The sequence below is a fragment of the Dermacentor variabilis genome, chromosome 1 (assembly GCF_050947875.1).
Source record: "Dermacentor variabilis isolate Ectoservices chromosome 1, ASM5094787v1, whole genome shotgun sequence".
Taxonomy (NCBI): Eukaryota; Metazoa; Arthropoda; class Arachnida; order Ixodida; family Ixodidae; genus Dermacentor; species Dermacentor variabilis.
Window position 1 is genome coordinate 133,736,978 of NC_134568.1, and position 10,694 is coordinate 133,747,671.

At 45.2% G+C, this 10,694-nt stretch overlaps 1 protein-coding gene across 2 annotated transcripts in view; it reads right to left on the reverse strand.

Moving 5' to 3' along the window:
• Window positions 1-8,690, reverse strand: part of LOC142572039 (cholesterol 7-desaturase nvd-like) — a 31,001-nt gene extending 22,311 nt beyond the window's left edge. Inside the window, exons 1-2 of one of the 2 annotated variants that reach the window (XM_075680847.1) lie at window positions 8,567-8,590; window positions 7,380-7,457 (exon numbers count right to left, since the gene is read on the reverse strand). The gene's annotated coding sequence lies outside the window, so the exon portion shown is untranslated. Of the gene's footprint in view, window positions 1-7,379; window positions 7,458-8,566 lie in introns of both variants that reach the window. The other variant, XM_075680843.1, reaches the window with a different exon arrangement.
• Window positions 8,691-10,694: the final 2,004 nt, after the last annotated feature.

The following is a 10,694-nucleotide window of genomic DNA, read 5'->3' on the forward strand; positions in this document are numbered from 1 at the left end:
TTCGCTGCAGCTCAACGCGTCTCGCTCAGTGCGCGCTCAATATCGAGCAGGACAACAGGCAAAAAGAAAAAAAAAACAACGAACCTCGCTCAATGCATGTTCAAGTCCCAGTTTGTTCACTTCAGTTCTTTTCCCACGCCCGGCTGCTTCGGCTGCCGACTTCACTTATGGCCTATTCTCCTGATTATCAATTGCCCTGCCGAAAATGTTATTTTCGTAGCTAACTGGTCTGATGTGAGTGAGCACACGCGCTTGCGCTTGCTAACACCTGTACCTGCATTCCCTGAACAAACTTAGTGACGAGTGGCGCTATTTCTGTCCGGTCGTTTCTTCATGTGGTTTGGCGTCTTTTACGCCATAATTAAGGTATGCTTGTGCTTGCCTTAGTTGTGCGCCCTATTTGTTCTGGCATCTTGGGAAGACCTCTTATCCGGAAGATGTTAAGTTGCATCCCAAATGGCAACTCTACTTATTGTGCTAGCTGTCCCAGTATTTGCTGCACAGTTTGTAGGAAGGTTTCCAGTTTTGTTTTATCGCACTAGGGATTTCCTTGCAGTATTTAAACTTTCGTGGACAGATTGCACTGTGTATGCACAAATATATGATAGACAGTTTCGTAAGATTGACGACACTGCGCTGGAATAAAAGCATAGGCATTTAGTACCATTACCATTATTCTACTAAACTGTATTGCGCATAAAGACACGCTCAAGAAGTGTTTCTTATTTAAATGCATTTAAATTTACGCATAGTTTAGTAGCACCTAACTCTGTGTTTCCACTCATTCCTGACTTCACACCAACAACTTCCAAATGACCTTCACTTTCGAGAGTCCGTTGCGTGCAGGCGTTAATATATTTTCACTCACCATGTTCGCGAAACGGCGCTCCATCGTTGTGCAAAAACATCCAGGAATAAGTACTAGGCCTAGCAAAGGTTCGGTCAATTCCACTTAGATGCAAAAGGGTAACTAGCAGCCAAACTCGCTAGTGTGTACAAGTAATAGCCCGAGAGATCACCAGGCATCTCAGCGCAACCAACCATGAGGCACATCTGTCGAATTGCCGTCAACTTGCCTGCATCCCATGTCGTATTAAAATAAGAATGTAGGCACGAGGTAAGACGTGCGTAATCTTGCAGCCATTAAATATACCGTCTTTTTTGTTTCAAAAGCTGCGTGTTTCAATACACTATTTGCGTTTAGGAATCTTTCAACGCGCATTCTGAAGTAAACAACATTAATGTCACAAAGCGGCGATACCGTGTTGCCGAGTGGAACCGGAGGAACAACGGTAGTCTGGTCTTGTTCACCCGGCCGCTTCTATATTGGAGCGAAACGCAGAGCGAAATGACCAGTGGGCAAGAGGTGACACGAAATAACAAGGACACTCTTACATTAGCAGAAAAATTATTTAGCTGTTCCAAAAGCACGAGCCGTAAGGACTATTCCCTTGAAAAAAAGAAAAAGAGGTATATTTATGCACCTATTTTCAGTACTCACTTATTTTCGATTTCGTGCGGGTTGCGTATTTCTTCCGCCTTTACACTGTATGCATAGGACTTCCTAAGCAATAGTGGGGGGAGAAAGCATTTTTGAAGGTGTTTTTCATGCAACTACTGAACTGGTGAATGTCGACAATAGCTTTTAGGAAGCATATATATATATATATATATATATATATATATATATATATATATATATATATATATATATATATATGCATTAAATATGCATTACACGTGCGTTGCACTACCAATTATGCCACGGCGACTTCTGTCAATTCGTCCACTAACTTGGGTATTCATGTTTACGAGATCTATCCCGAAAAATCTGAGGTCATCCGGATACACGCGAAAGGCTACAAATCCAGAGGATCGATTAACATCGTCGTTGAGGGTCAATCAGTCTGAGAGGTACCCACGATGCAAGTCCTGGGTTTGTGGCTTCAGAGCGACGGGAGAGCAGTGCAGACACTCAAGACACTCAAATCCACAGCGAAAAACATAGCCCAAATGATACGTCGCGTGACTTATCGAAAAGTGGGAATGCGAGAAGACGATACCCTAAGGCTCGTACAGGCCTTAGTGGTTAGTCGAATCACGTATGGGTTACCGTACCAAATCCTGAACAGGCAGGAGGAAAAGCAGGCTAACACAATAATCCGAACCGCTTTCAAGGCTGCTCTGGGCCTGCCTAAATGAACTTCAACGGAGCGCATGTTAGCTTTGGGAGTGCACAATACTTTCCACGAACTGAGGCAGGCCACCCTGATGCGACAGAGGGAGCACCTCAGCTTCACAAAAACTGGTAGGACAATATTGGCCAGACTCAATGTCCCAGCATACCCATTTATCTCACAGAGCAGGCCGTACCTCTCCCTCCTTGGATGAGATCCAAAATTACAGTAGCCCCAATTCCAAAGAGTATGCTTCCCGAGTACAACAAAGAAAGGCGCAAAGCACGCGCACAACACATTCAATCAGCGTACACTAATAACCATAGGTACAATACGTACTACACGGACGCAGCTGTGTATGCAGAGGCGACCGGGCAGCGCTACCAAAGGAGGTATGCCCTGGCAGTCGTGAACGCGATCAGCCAACAGCAAATTACCGCGTCGGCCACGGCGGGATCCCCCACCTCGGCTGAACTATTAGCAGTGGCGATCGCATTCGCTCACGCGGAGCGTTCGCAAAGGGACTCGGTCGTGGTCACGGACTCCCAGGAGACATGTCGCATGTTTCTCAAGGGCCACGTGAATGCGACTAGCCTCGCGATAATCCCCAAATCTTTCAACCACCATCATCGCCTACTCTGGTGCCCGGGCCACGCGGGGGTACAGGGGAACGAAAAAGGTAACGCGTTAGCTCGAGGTTTCACCAACCGAGCGACGGTGTCCTCTTCTAACCCCAACCACCCGCACTATCTCTCACAAAATTCCAACAATTTAAATGCCAAAGACATTCTTGCTCACCAGTGCGGAGTCCGCAGAAAATACCCACCGCCTCACCCACAACTTAAGGGGGAGGAGGCCGCCGATTGGCGTAAAATACAGACCGGGGTATTCCCCCATTTAAAATTGTTAAACGTCATGTATCCCACTCGTTATAGGGCCAACTGTCCTTGGTGCGATGGCATACCTACCCTAATACATATATTCTGGGAGTGCACTAAGCACCCTCATAGGCCAAATACCAGTAACACAATGGAGCAGTGGGAGGCACAGCTCGCCCGCTCCGACCTGGCAGGACAAAAGTCCTTAATTAGCTAGGTCAGGCAGATGGTAGAGGCCAGTGGGGCCCTGGTCTGAGAGGCTCTGACCACCCCTACTTCAAATCTTTTCCATTGTAATAAAGTTTCTATCTAACTATCTATCTATCATTGGAAATGTTAGCTAGCACCACTCAGAGTCACGGTGGGCCGGTGTGGAACATCCGATGGCGTCACATAACACCTGAACTTAGGAGAGCAGGCACGTGGCTAAAAAACCCTCGTATGCTACCTAACGACATTAAGACTGCCAGATTCGAGACCTTTGATGTCATTAGGTAGCATACGACCGTTCTTTAGGCACGTGCCTGCTCTGCTGAGTTCACGTGTTACGTAAATCCTGCTGTTACGTGAACCCTGCTGATCCGTAGGTGACGAGGCGTCGCCTACGGATTCCAGCTTCAACAAGCATTAGCAGTGCTTACCCGCCGCCTACTGCTTCGCTTGTAAGGCACCGACTAAGAAAACTGCTTGGCTGAGCGGTGCGGAAAGGCAACAATGTCGTTGGGCGAATCTCGTTTTGGTCCGGCGAGAGACACGCTACCGTGAAGCAGTACACCTTCAAGCGTTCGCGGTGCACGGTGCGAACTCTGCCACTCGCATCCCTGAAGCTCAGCTGTCGCAGCTCAACTGACGGCCCATGACACTACGGAGTCTGACCAAAATACTCGCACCTTCGCCGAAGCGACTCGGCAGCAGGACGCCACTCGCCAACAAGACGCCGCGTGCCAAGCAAACCTGCAACATGGTCGCCAACCCGCAAATCGAGCGCGTTTAGCTGCAGCTGACCGTCAGCTCACGAAGCAAACATGCCGCAGCTTCTGCGAAGACACGTTTCACTTTCGTGTACTAACGATCCCTATGAAAGAGGGATCAACCATATCTTCTTTTCCCCAGATTTTGCCTTCAACCACAGCTAATTTCCACGATGCTTTCTTTGGCTTCATTGCCCGTTAGCTTTATATGATCAAGATTTAAAAAATTGAGCCCCTCGCTTTCTTCTTTCTCGTTCATTAATAGCGAGGGTCTTGAATCTGGCAGCCTTGATGTCATTGTAGGTAGCATACGAGGTTTCTTTAGCCGAGTGCATGGTCTCTTGAGTTGACGAGTTGCCTGACGCCATCGGGCAAAAAAGGATGTTCGACCTCCGCCCACCATGGTTCTGAGTGGCGCTGGCTAGCATAATAAGGGATAGATCTGGTAAACATGAATACACAAGTTAGTAGATGGACTGATAGCCATCGTCGTAGCACAATTGATAGGGCAACGCATGCGTAATGCGCAGATTGTGGGTTCGGCTTCCACTGTCCACTTCCATTTCTTTTTTCTTTATTTTCTGCATTTCAGTCTCTACCACAGCTAATTTCCCCGATGCTTTCCTTGACTTCATCGTTTGTTGGCTTTACACACACACACACACACACACACACACACACACACACACACACACACACACACACACACACACACACACACACACACACACACACACACACACACACACACACACACACACACACACACACACACACACACACACACACACATACATACATACATACATACATACATACATACATACATACATACATACATACATACATACATACATACATACGCATAAGGTGTCCCACGTAACTTTAGCCTAACTTTAAAAATGTGCGAATGCCACATAGGTGGACAGAACCAAGGTAATTTTGGTTTACGTGGCTTGGAGATACTCAGATTTTTTTAGTCCGCCTAATTATTTAATCAGTCTTAATTATTTAACTTATCAAATATTATAATTAGACGAAAAATCCAATGAGAAAATTGGGGAGTGACTTGAAAAACTCCCCATACAGTTTTGTGTTGCTTAATACGTGCTATATTAATGTGGTTTTCCGAGCGGGAAAGAATCCCGCGAATACACACAAATTGCCTCGAGTGGCAGTCACGTGCCAATTTTGCGTGTATTCGCGGGCTTGTCTCACGTTCGGAGAAACACTTTTATGTAGCCCGTATTGAGAAAAAGAAACATGCATCAGGTGTTTTTATGTTTCTTTACAATTTCCTAACTGACACTAATTATAATATTCCGAAAGTTGATTAATTAATGAAGGCTAATTATGTGATTAAGCGGAATGCGAGAAATTATCTAGGTATCTACAAGCGACGCCAAACAAGAATACTTTGGTACTGTCCATCTACTTGAAATTTCCATATTTTAAATGTTTGCCTAAAATTACGTGGGATACCCTGTATACACGTATGAATCAGTTTTGGGCTTCTTTACAACAAAATTCAATGGGCTGTACTTGCGAAATATTCCCTCAATTTTGCCGTTAAATTATACAGTCTACGTATTTTTCATGCATGAAACACTTCTGCATGCCTGTAATTCGCAGCTGCCACACGAGTCATAGATAAAGTTCGTTAAACTCGAGAATAGTTTTATTTTTGGGTGCGATTTGGTTAAATTTATTAGCCACCTTTCTCTACTTCAAATGGACACAACCAGTTACAGGGCGACTGGTGAGAATCCAGATGTTTTTATTGAAAGATTTTAACTATACGGGACATAGTTGTCGAGTACGTTCTTTATTTCGAGAAATCCTCGGCGCACGCCCACACACGCAGTCTGCGTTCCGTACCGCCGCTTACTTCACTCACTCAGTTCGTTGTCGCGCGCTCCCCGCATGCCGACCGCGCACACACGCGCTCCATGTTCTCCCTCCCCGCCACACACCGTTGCCTACCGTCCCGTGCCTGCTACTCTACACAGTTGCCCACCGCCTCGTGCCTGCGACTCTACGCCACCTGGCGTCGGCCCGATACCCTCACATACTTTACGTTTCAAACGACGCTTTCTTTTTACTACCTCTATTTGGTTTGGCATGGGCCGGTCGGTCGACCACTGGGTTTCTCTCCTCAACGGCTTAGTGGGGGGTCTCATACCCTCGCATTGTGCACCTTCGCATCATATAAACTCTTGTATGAGAGAGAGCAAGTGCGTGTTAACACAAGCTGTCGCACACTAAAAAAGAATATTCACCTGGTTGAGGGTACAATATGCTATAGGTATTCCAGCGCAGCAGCCCGATGCACTGCCCAATAAAGGCGCATGCAGAGCACAAGCTCAACAGAAGAATAATCATGCAACCTTCATGCAAGCTAGTGTTATGAGGCACTTGCCACGTGCGTCACTTCGCAATAATTTACTTAGTCAAAGCGCTGAGCTTCACTCAACCTTCCCTCGTGATAGACGCTATGGGTCGGCGCGCCGCTTTCGGGATCGGCCTATGTAGGCGGCAGAAAAGACGCGCCCGGTGTTGCTTGTTGTGCAATACTGCAAAAAGTGAGACACACGTTTGCGACCAATTTCGCGCCCAGCCGCGCGTCTCGCTTTCATACCTGCGCTGGATTGAAAGGTGCAGCCGTCAAACAACACAACGATGTTTCAACTAGACGGAAAAAAATAATAAGAACAAAGAGACAAGCGAAGTACTATGGTAGTAATAAACAGCACAATGTGCACTTACGTTGACAATCATCGTCTGTTGTTTCTGTACAATTAGTTTTTGATTCGGCTGAAATAAAAAAAGTCGAGAGCGAGCTGTCGGCGACAACTGTCGAAGCTCATTGCTTATAAATAAACCTGAAAAAGTTTCGCAATCTCACTTTGAACTTTTAACTTATTCTTGGCAGCCATTGAATAGTTTTGATTTGTATTGCTTTATATTGTTCATATTGCCTGTATTTATTATTTTCATCGCTCTGCTTTTCACCCCCACTCCTGCAATAGCCCGATCGGGCTGCAGTATGTACAAATAAAATAAATAAAAAACAACATACTGCACGCCCCCTTTCAATTTCTTTCGTTCTTCTTTTTTCTTGGGGGGGGGGGGGGAGGAGGGCACAATGTTCTGACCCCAACTGCAATATCAGAATGGTATTCATGATGCAATTTTTTCGCGTTGTATATTTTAATGATTACGCTTCTCGGCGCGCGGAAAGGAGTCACATTTGTTCTTTTAAAAATGGGAAATTGCCAAGTAAAATTAGTGATATGTTTGGACCGACGGAACACAGCCCAGAGTCGCTTGAAGCAGAGTTGTTTGCTACTGACCTATGGCGGTAAGCGGCGTCACTTCGTTGACATGTAGGTCTGTAGTCTCGAGGAGGGGAACCCATCCATTTCGGAAGACTGGCGGAAGCGCAGGTGAGATGCAACGAGGTGCAACAAAGGGGAAGTTGCATCAACTGTCTTGAGTTACGTAATACGACGCGATATGCACGTGGGTTGGATGAACCCACATCTTTCTTTTCCTTTTGACAGGTCAGAATTGGCCTTTACATTTACGGTGATTGTGCAAAGAAAGGTCACCAGACTTCTCCGATTTATCTGGGGTTTGTCTCATTTACTGCCTTCGTGCATGTATTGTACATATGTACGTGCACCTGTGCAATGACTTCACAAAAATGTTATAATTATTTTTAACTACTCAATTAGCTCTAACTACTCAATTAGTGCGTATCCTATTTATACAGTCAGCCATGTTCATGTACTCTGCAGCCTGCAAGACCTAGGCGTCAAAGAAATGTCTTGCGCTGAATTGCAGATTTGCGGTCACATCGCAGCATTTTTTGATGACAAGTAACGGGCGCAGTGCGCCTTTACATTTAAAGCAAGAAGTGCCTCAATGAAGTGTTTTAAGCAAACGATTACGCTTTCGGTGAGGTTGCAAGTTCTAAAGGCTTAATTTCTGGCTCTACTGAATATGAGCAAGTTGAAAGAACGATCCATGTTTTTTTTTTTTTCAGAGGGATTTTCGGCACATGCTATTTTGACAATTGCTCTCTACATTACCGCGTATGACACAGGGATCGGTTGTTACACAAGACGTCATCTAAAGTGACGAAACTACCAAGCACTCTTCAAGCTTTCAAATTTGATGCCAAAAGTGCGTACGGCAGCGAATGGGTCATTTTTCTATCATGTCTTCGGACAGTCCCCAATACACTGAAGCAATATATTTTTCTTCCGATGTGACTCATCCTCACTCTACTATGGAATTACTAAAACATTTGTGGTAGTCAGGTTGATTTACAATAGATTCCAAGCCATATACTGGTACAATAGGCAATAAAGTAGCTGGCAAGGCTGGCAGCTGAGGCAACGATTTAGGGTCCCTCACACCTGTTGACTTCTCGTCATGGGATGCTAAGAGTCTCCTTTGCCGCCTGCGAAACAAGTTATGTCGCACGACATAGCTTGATGACCATGGCGAGTCGTCTTCATGGTATAACACTAACTCTGTGCTGAGCTTGTCTGTAAACCTCAAGATCAACCGCACACTAGACGCACTCCCTCACTACATCCGCCTCCAGGTAGCCTATACCGCTTACTTCTTGCGTCGTATGAAGAAAAATACAATCATCTGAGTGCACGACTGCAGCACAATAGAAGCTTTTGTTGAGCACTGGCTCGTAGAGCACCTGCAACATGACAACCCGTGACAGATGTTTCCCAGTCGTCTGAACACTTTACATAGGTGCCCCCCCCCCCCTCTGTCCGAGAAGTGCTTGAATCCCAGTAGTTTACAAACAAAGTGATATTTTCTCTGAAACTTTTTTATATTCAAACTTTTTTTGTACTTATATTCTCCGTGATCCACGGACTTGCTCTCAGATTGCTTTGCCATTTCGTTATAGACTCTGGAGTGTTTTGTATTATGATTATATTCTATTTTGTTTTTGTTGTTTCCCCTACATATGGCATTCAAAAATACGACCCTACCTGCGGCCAAACTTCCAATTTTTTTCAAATTTAATCAAGAAATAACAAATTGGCAGTTATTTACTGAAGCTGAAAGCGGTTATTTTCTAACGTAAGATTTTTCACGTCTCTCTGTATGCCCAAAATATACCCTTGTATATTCTAGAGTTTCATAAACAGAAAGGACTCCGCTTTCAGCTCTAGCAGTACGTCTCCAAACGCCCAAAAAGCTGTTGCATATATGTATAAGAAGCCAACAAACACTGTCACCAAGGACGACATAGGGGAAATTACTTGTGCTTAATAAATGAAATAAAGAAACGAGAAATTAATGGACATGAAAGTAGATGAAAAAGCAACTTGCCGCAGGTGGGGAACGATCCCACAACCTTCACATTTCGCGTGCGATGCTCTACCAATTAAGCTACCACGGCCACGTTTCCTCATCGTCTTTCTTGGGTATTTATGCGAAGGTTGTGGGACCGTTCCCCACCAGCAGTAAATTGTTTTTTCATCCACTTTCATTTCCATTAATTTATCGTTTCTTTATTTCATTTATTAAGCTCAAGTAATTTCCCCTATGTTGTCCTTGGTGCCAGTGTTTGTTGGCTTCTTATGATATGAGTAATAAAAAAATTGGGCCCCTCGGTTAACCCCCTTTCTTCTCGTCAAAAATGTGTTGCACACTTGCCGTACTCATGACAGGGTCATTTATCGAACGTAGCATGACAGATATAAGCGTTCTGGTAAGTCGGCGTGTTTGGTTGCGTCATGGTCGAGTGCTTTGTCGACAAACGGAAATCAAAGTCGCCGGTAAGGTGGACATGAGTTCACTGGCCCGATTACGGTGCGTATTGCTTTTTTTTTTCTCTTTTACTCGGCTCAGGTTAGTTGGCTGCACTTAATTCTCTACGTCACTACTTACGTCACCGAGGGACTTTAGCACGTTAAAGCTCGCGAGACGCCGGGTGGTAGTCGAGCAGCCAAGCTCTAATCTAAATGTCCATAATTCTTGGACATGGGGTTTGTCTTGTGACCCAGCCGATATCTTAAACGACCCAATGAGGCCGGATAACTACGACTGCAGCTTCGTCCCTGCCAATAAACAATAAACACTCTCTCTACCAACTCTCGGTAGAAGTAGTCGGAAGAGAGGTTTAGGTATCATCCATCCCCCACATCATTGTGGCCTATAAGCTAAGCGCGCCCCAACCTGAAGGTATCACGAACTCATTACTAAAGATAAATTTCAAAAATTTATTCTCATGGCGTTGTACATCAATGATTGAGGGACGCGCTCATGCCGAACAAGCAGCCGCAAGAATACTCGCAGTTGTTTTTTACGATAAATATACAAACATCGTAAAGACATGTGTTGCCTCAAGCTAACCACAAGGCTACGTGCTAGGCTGTACACGTGCGCAATACCTGCGCTCGTATGATTGCGAACGGGCGATTTTATTATAGTGCGTAGAGAAATTCGAAGCACCTGCTTCCTACCAATCCAGGTTGTTTCAGCTGGAGAGATAAACTCAGGTAACCTACAGAAAAAAAAAGAACAGGTACACCTGATGTAGGGCCTGCAATGACACAGAAAACGTGTGCGAGCTCAATCGGTCTCGTGCAACGTGTTAAGACGATGGCTTACCCCGTGATCGACAACAA